Source organism: Nuphar pumila, chromosome 6 (assembly GCF_984573655.1).
Source record: "Nuphar pumila chromosome 6, dmNupPumi1.hap1.1, whole genome shotgun sequence".
Lineage (NCBI taxonomy): Eukaryota > Viridiplantae > Streptophyta > Magnoliopsida > Nymphaeales > Nymphaeaceae > Nuphar > Nuphar pumila.
The window spans coordinates 107,778,320-107,790,708 of NC_143254.1; positions in this window are offsets into that span (position 1 = coordinate 107,778,320).

Genomic DNA, 12,389 nt, shown 5'->3' on the forward strand with positions numbered 1-12,389 from the left:
CCACCCGAAATCTACCAGACTGCTGTGCACACTTTGCATGTTGCATCATGATCAGACAAGACCTGAATAAAACCAAACAAATTTACACACCGATTTAAACCCTACATAAATATGCACATATATTTCTTGATTTTATGAAAACATGATTAATCAAAGCCTTTTTATATTCGAGTCCGTGCAAGCTTTTGTCTACTATTGTTCCTAAGCGGATTTTCTTGATTCGTGTTTCTTCGGAGGAGGATCTTCGATTTGTGATGAAGAAATGGGCTTGGCGTACTCTTTTGACCTGCAAATGGGAGCCGGGGACTGAAATGAAGCTTGAATCAGCTAATTACGGTTCCTTTGTGGGTGCGTCTGCCGGGGTTATCTGTTGAGATGTGGAACCCTTCTGTATTTTCTTGGATTTCAGATTGTTTAGGGTGATAATGAGTAGGTGTTGGTGCAACAACTAAATCATTGGCTAGATTGGCGTTTGCCATAATTTGTAGTGATGTTTCTCTTTGTTTAAAGCTGGTTCCTGCCATTGAATTGGAGATTGAAGGAGGTTGTTTGTTTACTCAGGAGATTGTTTACGAATCTCAGATTCATTTTTGTCACAAGTGTGGCTCCCCATCTCATTCTACTGTGATCTGTGGCCTTAGAGAGGCATTGTAGACTCCCTCTCAGATGGTTGATGATGATTGGAATTTGGAAGGTAAAAGTGACTCGTCAGAATAGAATTCTTAGGCCTGATGGCCAGAATCTGAAGTCATGGAACAGATTTACAGTTTTATCAATGACGGAAGAGAAGGTTCAGGAGAGAAATCAGGGGAAAGGTGATGTCATTCCGAAAGTAAAAGACAGAAGAACGTCTTCCTTCCTCTATAAGGCCTTAGCTGTTTTAGTAGCTCCTTTGATTTAGCGTAGGGAGGGTGGCGCTTTGGGATGCAGAGGAGCTATTATCACACAGAGTGAGGGGGTTGTACAAGATGAAAGTAAGGAGGAAGATCAAGTAGTTGTTCAATTAGAGGCAGCAGTTGCAATCAGGGCCGAAGCTAAGAATTCAAGCTAGGGTGGGCACAAATACACGGTAAAACTAAAAATAATTTCTATAGCAGAGCTCCTGTGAAATTTTATACACTTTCAATGTGCCAACAACTTAGTGCCTAAATTTTCTCAAATATTAAATTTCATACCAACAAGACTTAGCTACGTGGATTAGGCCTTGGTGCATGAGAAACCTTATCTCCACCCACCCCATGCAAAAAAAAAAACTTTCTGAGAGGAAAAAGGAAGAGAACATTTCAGTATGATGAAAATGAAGGAAACACTTGCCCTTCAGAGGCAGCTTATTTCATGAAACCCAAGATTGTAATGAAGGCACATCATTAGGAATGAACGTAGTAAGCACAAACTTGAATCTTTGAAGATGGAATCATGGAAGGTCTTTCTTTTTCCATTTCTTTTGTTTTTTTCCTGAGACTCGACTTTTCTCTAACCATTCAATCCAAAGGTAAAAAATACCCGTGACACCTTCATGAAGCATGCCAAGTGAATGACAACATTAAATCAGCAATAAAATTCGTGAAAGGGGAAAAATTCAATCATTCGCACAGTTTAGTCTTAAAATCAATACTGAAATGTTCTCTTCTTTGAAAGTAGTTCTTTGAAATCAATACTGTGTGGAAAGGAGTTGTTCTTTATACTCGATATAAGCGATCATGGGAGCATAATGAATTGAGGTAGTGGCCCAGACCCTTCAATATGGTCCCATAACTTATATCGAGTATAAAGAACAACTCCTTTCCACACAAAGTAGTTGCAAGGTCATTGACTAGGGATGGCAGTGGACCGGGGGAAAGCGGGGCCCCGCCTCGCCCCGTTTGGACCGGGGATGAAGGGTATGAAACGGGGATGGAGGATAAAATCCATCCCCGCCGCGGAGGCGGGGCGGGGGTGGACGTGCACTTTTCCCCGCCCCGTCCCCGCCACGATCCCCGCCTCATCCCCGCCCCAACCCCGGCCCGACCACTTTTTCCCGCAATATCCCCGCCCCGCCCCACCCCGCCTCATCCCCGTTTGGACCGGGGATGAAGGGTATGAAACGGGAATGGAGGCGGGGGTGGAGGATAAAATCCATCCCCGCCGCGGAGGCGGGGCGGGGGTGGAGGATAAAATTTTGAGGCGGGGCGGGGGTGGAGACCTTGTTCCCTGCCCCACTGCCATCCCTATCATTGACATCAGCAATCTGCTGCATCAAAACAAAGGAGGGGAAAAACTAATGGAGGAAAGGAGAGGGGGAGAATGAGAAAAAGAGATAAAGAATGGAGAAAGATATAAAAGGAAGAAAGTAGGAGAAGAGAGGGTTAATGGTGGTAGATTGTGTCCACAGCTGGAAAATGCTTGAATATTGGTTCTGATATATGGAAATCAGAGAAATATTTAATATAAAAGGAGATGGAGCAGAGAGGAATGGAGAGGAAATATCATCCACTTCAAAACTTTCTGTTCTTAGAGTGCATCTCTCTCATAACTCGTCATTATAAAGGGTTGCCCTAATAGTGCCATTCACAGCACATGCCATATACAAAACATTTACAAGAATATGCAGTTTACTAAAGAACACAATGGATATCTATTTAGAACAAGTAAAATATGCTTAGAATTTTCATAAATATTCAAGCATAAAAGATCACATTTCTTGATTTGATTACAATGATCCAACCGTCGATTCCTAGCAAATTAATGGACCACGCCAATGCATTTTTAGGATTAGATTTGCAAAAAAACTTATGAAAATCTCGACTCACATCATCCAACATATTTGGTTGGTAAACATATTTCAGTTTTCCTATATATATATATATATATATATATATATATATATATATATATATATATATATATATATATAGGTCTATTGGTTGTTCCTCTAGCAATCTAAAAGGGCACCCTATGTGCTCTTTTATAAACAATAAAAACATCATGTTACAAAAATACCCTTACAAAGAAACCTAATTACAACATGACATACAGGAAAAATAACCAAAATGCTCCTAGTAGGGTGATCACACCTCTATCCTTAACACTCTCCCTCAAACTGTGCATGAGTTAAGGCCATGGACGGTTTGTTCTTGAGCATCCAATGTTGAGATAAGGGCAATAGCTTAGTGAAAAAATCTGCCACTTGATTTACTCCAAAACATTGAGATCTTTTCCATTAAAACAATTGGGAGTTTCCCTTTTTTTATGGTAATTGGCTGGCTTCTCATTGTCAAGACTTGATTACTAAGGTGTCTAGTCGCCTTGAAAGTTGGAAGTCATTAAGTTGTCTTTTGCCGGGAGGGAGGTGTCTTCTTATTCATGTTCTGAATAGTATACGACTGTTCTGGCTATTGGTCTTCGGTATACCCAAGCCGATTATTAAAGTTTTACAGCTTTGTTTTTGCTCAGTTCCTTTTGGAGTGTCATGGATGGTGAATACCATCTTCATTTGATTAAATGAAAGAATATTTGTAAATCAACAGTCCTTGTGGGCTCAGTTTATGAGGACGAAATATCTTAGAAGTTGCAGCATGTGGTCAAGGAGAGAATCCATACTCGTGGACCTTAGGCTTGGAAGGGAATTACTTGGGTATGGAAAGAAATTCGGCACTACATGTCATGGAAGGTGAATTCTGGTATTTCTGCACAGTTCTGGGCTGATACTTGGAAGGGAACTGAGTTGTTAACTCAGGTGAAAGGAGAGGATTACTGGAAAATTAAATATCAGATAGGATGGGCTGTTAGACAAGTTTTAACTGATTTGGTAGCTCTATCTTAAGCTCTGCAGGTGCTTCCTGATATATCGGATCTTGTTCAGTTTCAGCTTAATGATTCTCTGATTCTTTCTAGAAGGGTGTTATGGGAGGAACTACGTGTTAAACATCCAGCTAGTGCTTGGCGTAAGCTGGTTTGGGTGAAGCATTATCCCCCTCGAGTTGCTTGGACCTTGTACTTATGTTGTAAAAACAAGCTACTCATGCAACGGTTGGGACATGATCTAAAAAATAACCTATAAACTTTACAAAATTCAAATACTATAAGAAATATTATTAATCGAGTATGACATATCTACATATGATTGTAATTAATTATATTACTTTATTTTATGAAAAGCAAACATATCTTTTTTTTAAATTTTTTTATTTATTTAAAGTAATCATAATAATTAAATTAACTATACATTTCTATACATGATCCATATGACATGTCAATTTAATTATACAAATAAATTTTTTATAATCAAATCAATGTTGTAAATTAGTAATATGATAATAAATAATCAATTAAAATATCTAAGCTTTTCTAGATGGATCAAATTTCAAATAATAAACACTTGTAATTTAAAACTTGTAATCATAATCAACAATCATAAATATGATTTTAAAGATCAAACTTATCTAAATAAACAACTGACATACATAAATTGTTTGATTATTATGCAATTTAGAACGTGATAAAGGAGGAATTTGCTTTTGACTTAAAAAGGCAAAAACACATAAAAATTACTGAATTATGATATACAATTGCAAAGTTATGACTTTTGCAAGCTGACTATGTTAAGTGATATTTGATTACAGGTATGATCCGACTCAAATATATATATAAGATCCAAGAACAAATTTGAATAAATAATATATATATATATATATTGATAATAACATCAAGAAAAAGAAAAAGATCCATGTTGATTGAAAAAAAAGAAAAAATAAGGCACAAGGATAAATCAACTTATTTTAATTTGAATCATCATCAAAATAGAATCACACTCAAGCTTTTATGTCCACCCTAGGTTTAAGAGCATACTGAATGGGGGGAAATATTAGCTTACCTCTTAGCTACACGACACATGACTACCCCAAATGATTTTTCCATTGCTACTCCCTAGGGTGAGATCCTTTGCTTATAGAGTACGGGGACTCCATTCTTTCATTAAGAAAATGAGTCACAGTTGATGCCAACCTCCAACCACACATTCTTAATTGACAAGGTTATCCCTCATTAGGTGATATTTTTAATTAAAATAAAACTCTAAAAATTTTACAGATTTTAAAACTATAAAAAACAAAATTTATCAAACATAATAATTACAAACATTTTTCCAAAAAAAGATTTACAAAAAACTTGTTTGGTAAATCACAACTTTTACCAAAAATATCAATATTTACTAATATACTATATGAGACCATATTGAAAGACGTACTAGAGGTCTGACCTTAATATAATGTGCTCATGCTAGTTACCATTACGAGTATGAGAAAAATGTTGCTCACCCAGTACATAGACATATGATACTAATATAGGACACACTGGTTGTCTAAGACCAAAGTTTGTGTAACCAATCTTATTTTGAAGGCTACTATCGAGTATGATTATTAACCATTGTCACTTAATAGGGTTAACTACCCCCATTCCTATCAAATTGCCTAACTGATAGAGAGACAATGTCAGGTCTATTGTAAGCATTTGTGCCGCATGCTCTAGGTGATTTTCTCATACTGACACCATGACTAGGTCTATTTCTTGAAAGACTCATCTTCAAGATACTCTATTGCAAAAAAAAAAGATACATTATATCACACCAACTCACTTAGGCTTATACCTATAACTTAATTTGTAAAATATCAAAGGCAGTGTATCCAAAGTTATGATACTTTTTTTTTTTATGCTCAAATTGACACTACTTATATAAATGCCTAGATGAGCGATAATATCTTGCATAAGTCATAATTACATGCAATACCATAACAACATTTCATAGACATAATTGCGGCCATATTTGAATATCGATGGATTTCATCAAAAGTTATCATCAAAAGTTATTATGTTAGTTAAAGATTGTCACCACCTATTCATTTTATGTTCTAAAGTTGCTGCCATCTGGAGGTTTATTTCTGCCTGGATTGGTAAATGTTGAAGTCTTAGTTTAACAGTGGTAGAGGAATTGAAATGGTGGTTTTCTTTTTCTTTTAGAGAGCAGTGACTCACTATTTGCCGCGACCAATTTTTCCATATTGTTATTTGGAAAACTTGGATGACGGAATCAGGTTTATCATATGTCATAAGTGTTTTCATTATTATGATTCAAGAGAGTTATTTGGAATGTTTGTGTTGAAAATTTTTGGAAACTCAAATGGACAGATCGGTTCAGGTATTATTCCTTCTCCATGACCTTCTCTTGGTCTGACATCGTTTATTATCCAGATAGCTTCTTGGATTCAGCATAAACAAACTAAAGTGGCTCTTAGTTCAAGATCAACATGAGGTAGTTATTGGGTAGCTGGGGTCATGGGCAAGATCAAATGATCTTATTTTTCCGAGACTTGGGCTTTGGAGAAAATTCTCTCCGTGATATTGGTTTCACAGGTGATTGTTACTTCATCAAATAATGCCTGGTCGAAGTGGCCGAGTGCTGTATGTGAGGTTCATAGAAGACTGGATAATAGTTTTATTTAGATTATAAGGAATATTCATAAGTTGTCAGTCAGCTATTATGGTGTTAGTCTTAATCTTAATACTGGGTTTCTTTTGTTTGCTCAGCTTTCTCTTGATCAGGAATGCATGTGGTTTGATTTGCGAAGTGGATCCTGTACAGGTTTGCAGTTTGCAAACTGAGTATTGATGTATAGTCTTTGTGATTGTTCCTTCTTTGTATTCTTTGTACATATATGAATAAAGGAAGGGGTCCTTCCCATAGTTATTTCATGGAAAAAAAAGAAGCCTTTTTTAGTGTTTTTATTCAACACTAATCATCCCTGAATTCATGAAGTTTCCCTGTCAACTTCAACCCTCTTAACCACCTCTGCACCCAGTTCTATTGGCAACTGACTGGATTTGGCAACCGACTGGGATTGCAATGGAATTAAACCCAACCAGAATCACTCATACAGATTCCATTCCAAACCGTCATGGGACTTGACCTGATTTACGTGCAAACCAAACATAATCCGACCCGGTGAAAGCTGAAGCTTGCCCAGATCTGTATCCAATTCATAATGATAGGTGCTTGACTATGATTTGTCTAGGTAGACCTAATCCAAACCTGAACAAACTTAACCACTGGCCCCCAAATTCATGGCCTGGTCTGCTCGTGATTTGGCTTGTCATGAACTCTTTTCTTGAACAAACCACAGGCAACTCATTTAGCTTAAATGAGTTGAGCACTAAAACAATGTTCAGCTCGGCACATGTGAGCTTTTATATATATATATATATATATATATATATATATATACACACACCGTCCAACCAAAGAAAGGTTCAAAAGCTACAACCAACGACGATCAATACGACTCCCTTTCTTCAATGCTTGAACATCTCAGGTAAAAGACCTCATATATTTATCTTTTATAATTTATTTAGAAAGAAATATGCTTTACATGAAGACTTTACAACATAGACATTTTTTTTAAACATAAAAAATTGACGGCACATAATGTATTTAAAACTTTACAATATAATGCATTGTGGGCTGTTGATTTTAGTGATTTCAAAAACACATCTAAACATTGAAAATTCATAATCCAAAACATGTCACTCACTAAATGAATGATAGAAATCCAATATATAAAGTCCGATCGATGAAAAACTCATCGTTAGAGAAGGATTGCTGTCGATTATCATCGGTTGTAGATTTTGGACCTTCCTTTGGTTGGACTGTCCCCTTTTCCTTCCATATATATATATATATATATGTTAGTATTGGTGTATACTTATCATATCGGCAGAAAATGGAAACCCATCACCCCTGACTCAGCTGTTTAATTTTTAATAAATGTAAAAAATACTAAAAAGTAATTTTAGTTGTTAGCTCAAAAGATATCGCATCACCCCTAATAAATTTCCTTACCTAGTTGCTTAAAAGATACCGCATTGCGGCTTCTCTATAAGAACGTTTCACTTGCTAACATAAATGTGTTGGGATACAGCGTTATCTTGGTTTATCTTTTTATTAACTTTGAGTATTCAATTTGAATGAAATTACCAAGTCACACCTTTGATGCTGGTGTTTTTGAAAACCTGTTCTTTTTATTGGTAAAATAAGTCACTTTTGATTTTGTCAACAAGTGAATTGCTAAACTATCCTTTATTTTACTATTTTCAAATTCTTGTTTCACTTCACCCTCCAAAAACAGGCCTAGTTTATCAAAGTAGCATTAATTTAGATTGTAAACTGCAACTACCTTGGAGGAAGTTTGGTAATTTCTCTTAACTGAACATTATTAAAGTTAATTCAAAGTTACTCACACATGCACTTTGTTAGTTTTTTTTTTTTTTGAAAATTAAAGAAAAGAGTCCGCATCAAACGTTGAAAACAAGTACAACTGTGGTACTGGCCAGAAGCCTGCCTCCAAAAAGAAGGAAGCAAAACATCCAACTGAACACTACCAAAACCAATGTCAAAGCTTCATTTAGAGAACACACAAAACGACGTGGGAGGTGCAGGCTGGGTCGTCCGTCGTAATATGTCACTCAGCATTCTTCCCATGGAAAAGGAAAACCTTTCCTATCTGATTTTGAAAATTCTCATGGCAGTTGCCTGGCCTCGGTGAAATTTGGCGTGCGTTCAAATCCTGCCTGGCTTATTTGCTTCAAATTGTTTATTTCCACTTATGCAGTAGACGAGCTAGTAAGTTGCCCACATACTAACAAGTCATCATGCATGTGTATCCCGCCATTCTGGTTCTTGTCTTACTTTCTAACTCACTTGTTAGCCATTTAATGTACTGTTGTGAGTTGAATTCTATTGGCTAGTGACCGCAATCTTGTGAAAGATATTGTTGCAGAAACTGCTGCCTTACAATGAACTACTGTCCTCGTTTTTGACACACACACACACACACACACATATATATATATATATATATATATATATATATATATATATATATATATATATATATAGAGAGAGAGAGAGAGAGAGAGAGAGAGAGAGAGAGAGGCTTCAATTATCTTTATAATTACAGAGTTGCAGTATTTCACTTGCCATTTAAGTCGTTACTTAGAGTTCACTGGACTGAAGAAATTGTTGGAATATGGATAAGATCCAACATGATGTGACTCTGTTTGACATGGGCACATCATAGGATGGCATAACTTATGAGAGTTACAAGGTAAGTGATAGTGGTAACCACTCACTACATCCTCCCACTATAGGCTTTTCTCGAAAGCCTATAAGAAAGGGCCTGGTTGCTTGATGAGAATAACCAAGGGGTGTCTTCTTCTTTCTCATTTTGGGTTCAGGGTCATGTTCACCATCAATTCAACGGTCTGGGCTCATCATGGGCGTCGATAGGCTGAGGAGAACACCGAGCACCTGTGCATGCAAATTGCATCCACTAAAAAAAATGGTAATTAGCGAGGGAATTATTCTGTAGCTAATCTGTCACTAATCCTTCGCTAATTTTTTATTTAAACCGTCCCATCTGAGGCGCAAAATTTTCCCTCTCTCCTCGTTCAAAAAGTTCCAATTTAAACCGCCTCCCACCACTCCCCCTCCGCTCCTTCAAGGAGCTCCGCCGGCTCTGCATCGAGCTCCCCGACGGCAAGCTCGGCATCAACGGCGGTGCCCTCCTCAAATGGAAGGCCGAGTTCGGGAGCTCACTCGAGAGTTGCGCCATCCTCGTCGCCCCCTCCATCCGTCAGTGGCCCATTGTTGGCTACGATCTCCCCATCAATCCCGCCATTGAAGCCGAGAGAGACCCCAATTGCGACCCTGAGGACCAAGGAGGCATCGCAGAGTCATTTTACATGAACGACAGACTGAAGCTGCGCGTCGTCTGGACGATCACCTTGTTGATCGCCGTCTCCATCGGAGAGTGTGCCAGAGAGCATGCCAGTTCTGTGCAAAAGACCCCGCAGTGGCAGGCCGGGCCGCTCGGGTGCAATGCATGTGTGGTGCGGTACAAGTCTGACCTATTGTTGTCGGAATACCGCCCGGCAGGGAGCAATTTTTTTTTTAAATTTAGCGACGGATATTATCCATCGCTAATTTAAAATAGCGACGGACTCACGATGGATAATATTCGTCGCTAATTTAAAATAACGACGTACGCGCGATGGACCATATCCGTCGCCAATCTATCATAAATTAGTGACGGACGTAGTGACAGATAAGTTCTATCCCTAATTAGCGATTAGGATTATGCGATGGACGCTATCCATCGTTAATCCGTCGCCAATTCATCACTAAACTGTTTAGAGATGGATTAGAGACGGATTAGCGACGGATTAGCGACGGATAGTGTCCGTCGCTAATCCACATTTTTCTTGTAGTGATCTATGATGTCTACTGGTATGCATTCCAATTTTTACATTTCAGTTCTTCTATTTTGATGAACGCCAACATTGGGTTACAAGCCCACACCTTGCAGTCTGCTACGCATGTGGATGTGCCGGTGTTCTTGCGGTACTCATCCGTTTTATGTTTTTTTGGCTGTGTCCTTTTGCACAGAGCCACAGGATGTCTTCTATCAGCGGTTGGCCGCTAGCGGCCACTAAGCGCGGACGACACAACTGATCTCACATTTGCAGGAATAGGGGACCATGTCCTCACCTGTAGTGGGACTTCGGTTTTCATTTATGTAGATGTCGTCAGCATTGATCCACTGTCGCTGGCGACATACAAGATCCGGATCCACTGTCGGAGGCAGTCGATGGTTACTGCAGAAACATGGTTTCTTGTTTATGCACCTTTCCAGCCTTTGCAACCACTGGCTTCAGCCCAAACACTGTCATCATCGAAGGGTATATGATGTCGTCGGTAGGACACCATCATCGATGGCATCTAGATTTGGCTGCGGGAGGCAGTCGACGATCGCTTGCAGATAGGAAAACCACAAAAAACATGTTTTCTTTTTCTACAGTCTTTTGGCCACTGTAACTGCCGAAGGTCGATTGTGGCCGCCGTCGACTGGTCGCCATCGATGAACGGTGGATAGATAAAAAAAGAGGAAAAGAGGATTTTTTTGTTTTGTTTGATTTCGTCCATTTAAACTGAAAGATGGCGGTGGAAGACGGTGACTGGTCGCCATCCACCGACCGTCGCTGTCAACTACTTTGGCTGGCCGTCAGTGACAGTCCCGACGATGCTTGAATATAAAAAAAAATGAAACCCTTTATGTTCCTTTTCGCTAGTGCCGATAAGGAGGACACGTCGGCGGCTCCCAGTCGTCATGGGCCTTCGCCGATGGAACCACCGGTACTGGTGGCCATCGAAGTTTCGATACGATCATGGGGGCGATGTGGTGGTTGTGTTCGATTTTTGAGTCAGTTTCTCAAAAATAAAAAAACATTCAGTTTTATCTGGTTTTTGTTCATGTGCGAGACGAGTCCCGACACGATGAGTGGCCTGATCCAAAACCAGATCCGTATGAATCAGGTATTGGATCTATTTAGAGATAGTACCTGGATCTGTTACAGACTGGGTGGATCAGGTCTCCACTTGTCCCGGGGCAGACCCGATGAGGACTTGGATCCATAACAAACCGAGTGGATTGGATCGAGACCCATTGTGTGGGTCGAACATGTACTTGATGAACTAGATCGGACCGAGACCCATTTATGGTTCTGGGTTTGGGTCTGATCCTGACCGGCCAGACCCAGATCCAATTGAGTTTCGGGTCTGGGTCAAACCGACGGGGCCCAGGCCGTAGTCCAGATTAGACCTGGGTATGGACCGATTTGGGTTTTTGGATCCGATCGGGTCATGTTTGGACCGGGTTTAGATCAGGATCAAGTTGTGGTCCAGATTCGAACTGGATCCTATTTGTATTGGGTCCAGATCTAGACAAGTTTTATGATCCAAATATGACCCATATTTGTCACGGATCTAGATCAAGATTGGGTTTGGATCATGGGATCCAACCCAGAAGTAGGTCATTATGGGTCTGGATCCATACTGGATTCGAACTGGGGGATCCGACCCGAGATTCATTAGAATTGAATCTAGATCCAGATTAAATAAGATCAGATCTGAAATAGGATCTATGCACTATTTATACTTGAACCAGTTCTTTGATCGATAGAGTGTTCCAGGACAGGTTCAAAGTCATTTTTGGCTGGTTCCTATCGGTTTCTCACCAGTTTCGGAATGTGGGGACCCTATTTTCATGAATCATTGAAAGAACAATGATTTTTTTCATTTGGTTTTAAGGGTTTATAAGCTTTTATATATATATTTTGGACCATTTTGTCAGTTTTGAGACCGATTCAGGCCTTTAGTTGATCGGTTCAGGGCCATTTCAGACCCGTTCGAAGCAGTTTGAGACTAGTTCCAGCATGATGACCCCGGGTTTTACCCAGAAGCGCATGTTTTGTTATTTTTTCATGCTTTATAACTATTTATTATCGAAAGCATGATTCTTTAA